Here is a 2,637-nt window from a genome sequence, read left to right on the forward strand (position 1 = left end):
GAGACATTCCCACTAGAAAGGACAAGCAGATTGGAACAGCTACAGTGACAGAAGATACATCTTCATGATGAACCTAACCTATACTCAGAGTGGTAGTTACTCTAAATACCAACAGAGAGGAAAAGAGTCTTTAAATCAAGTACCAATGCTAACTGCTCTGTGCACAGGGTAGATAGGGATGGGCAGCTTAGACATTGGCTATCTAAAATGAAGGGACAATAAAGGCAGGAAGTGCCTGGCTTACAAGGTTTCAAGAGGGAATTTAGTTTAAGAATAGGGGGGCAAAGAAAGAGTCCCCACTGAATAGCTATCATCTAGATGGGTCTGGTGAAAAGAGATGGGGATAAGATTTGTAAGATTCAATAGTGAATAACTGTTTTCATGACTAATCGCGACTGTCACACTTGTAAAGGTAAAAGTTTTGTAACAAAAAAAGGGGAGTCGTTAATCATACAGTCCAGAAACAGAGGACCCTAGGACCATCAAGAAAGAAGTGCACAAGCAGAATGCAGGACCTTATCCAGAGAAGCAGCAGCACCAGAGATGGAGAAAGAGATGGAGGCATGGAGAAGGGGAGCGGCTGAGGACGCTAGATTCATCAACTAAGAAGAGAAGGACTAAGAACTGGTGGCCAGGAGCAGACTTGCAGAATGTGCCCTTTTGAGATGTAAATTATCACATATGCCTGAGTGGGTTTTTTTGTTTGTGTGTTTTTTAAAAAGCTAAAGTGGATAGATAGAAATACTTTTAACTGATGGTATATGGAGGGGATTATAATCATTGTAATGAAACAAGTTTTATGAATTGTTGAATGTGAAACTGATGATGTGCCCTATAAACTTTCACTCAATCCACAATAAAAGCCTTAAAAAAAATAAAAATAAAAAAAAAACACAAAAACCTATTAGCTCTTATAAACAAATAAAAAACAAACAAACAAACAAAAAACTCACTGAAAAGCTGTCAGTTCAATCCCACCCAGCGGCACCATAGAAGACCTTGCAATGTGCTTCTGTAGATATTACAGTCAAGAAAGCCCAATGGAGCTCAGCACTACTTTGTAACACATGGAAAGGCCAGGAGTTGGAATTGACTTGTGAAAAATTGGTTCTTAACTTTTCCCTGAGCTAGTTGAGCTTCTGCTCATGCTTTCCCTCCCTCCTGGCCCCACTTCACAGGTATAACCCAACACATTATACCTCTATTGCAGTTCTTTCCATATTTGTAATTTAACAAACTGTTAGTTATTTAGTATTTGTCTCTCTTGCTAATAGGTGAGCTTGTAGAGGGCAAGAACTGGTGGCCTGCTTTGCTGTGTGCCCATCAGTACCTTGTACCGTGAACATATTCATTCAAACATATGCTGAATGAGTACATAAATCTTTAATGCACAGTTCGATTTCCCCTGGCAACCTAAGAACCTGGCATCTTTAAAAGTTGCTTTAGACAAAATTCAGAGTTACAGGATATTACAAAATGTGATCATAAAGTAAACATATTTCATCACAGCTCTGGCAATAAAATCAGCAGAACTCTCACTTCAAAAAGCTATCTTCTGAGTGAACCTGAAACGTTTGGTTCTGTATAAAATGTGCAGCCTTTTTTTCCAACGATAAATGACACTCTAATCCTCGATCTAAAACTATTTTTGGGAGGTCTTGTGCTGTGCAAAGTTAACTCTTAAGTGCTCCTCTATGCAACAAAGCCAATAATTGCCTAAAAAACAGAAAAGGAATCCTGTGCTCAGAAGACAGGAAAAAGAGGCTTCTGGCTGGGAAAAATACAAATAACCCAAGAATAAGTTCAAAGATCTATGTCTTTTTCTGTTCAAATGCTCCAAGAACAAGGCAGCAAAGCTCTCAGGACTATGAACATAAAAAGGCAATCCAAAGCAGAAGCCACTTTGCCAGTAAGAGCTTCTGAAGACAAACTAACTAATAGTTGCTGTCAAGTTGACCCTAACTCATGGTGCCCATGTGTGTCAGAATAGAACTTTGCTCCACTGGGATTTCAGTGCTGGTTTTTCAGAAGTAAATAGCCAGAGCTTTCTTTTGAGGTTCCTGTGGGTGGACTAAAATCTCCAACCTTTCGGTTAAAATCCCAGCATGTTAAACATTTTCACCACCCAGAGACTCTAAGCGTCTTGATCAGCAGATAAAGGAAAGTTAAAGTTGTTAAATTGTGCAATTTTCAGAAATTTGTATTTTTAATAAATAAGATGTAGAAGATTATAATTGAGCCAGAGGGTTAAGCTGAAAACCTATTTTGAACATCAAAGCATACTCTGGTCACCTGCTAATAGTTTGTTGTTAAGTGCTGTTGAGTAGGTTCAGACTCATAGGGTTTCCAAGGAGCAACTAGTAAATTTGAACCACCAAAATTCCAGCATCTAAATTATAGGCCCACTCTTGGACTCAAAAGTAAAATCATCTTAACATTATTTCTCCTCTTCAGACTATGACTCAATCTCTATCACAGAGCCCTGTTGTTCCAAGATTGAGCATACATCACTACTTACTTCTATCCCATTTAGCCCATGCAAGCCTACCTCAGTGTTCCCCTATTATCTTGTTCTTCCATCCCTCTCCCCTTTCTTGTGTATTGCCCTCCTCAACACCAGAACTATGATGCGTCTAT

This window comes from Chrysochloris asiatica, unplaced genomic scaffold, assembly GCF_000296735.1.
Source record: "Chrysochloris asiatica unplaced genomic scaffold, ChrAsi1.0 scaffold00122, whole genome shotgun sequence".
In the NCBI taxonomy this organism is placed as follows: domain Eukaryota; kingdom Metazoa; phylum Chordata; class Mammalia; order Afrosoricida; family Chrysochloridae; genus Chrysochloris; species Chrysochloris asiatica.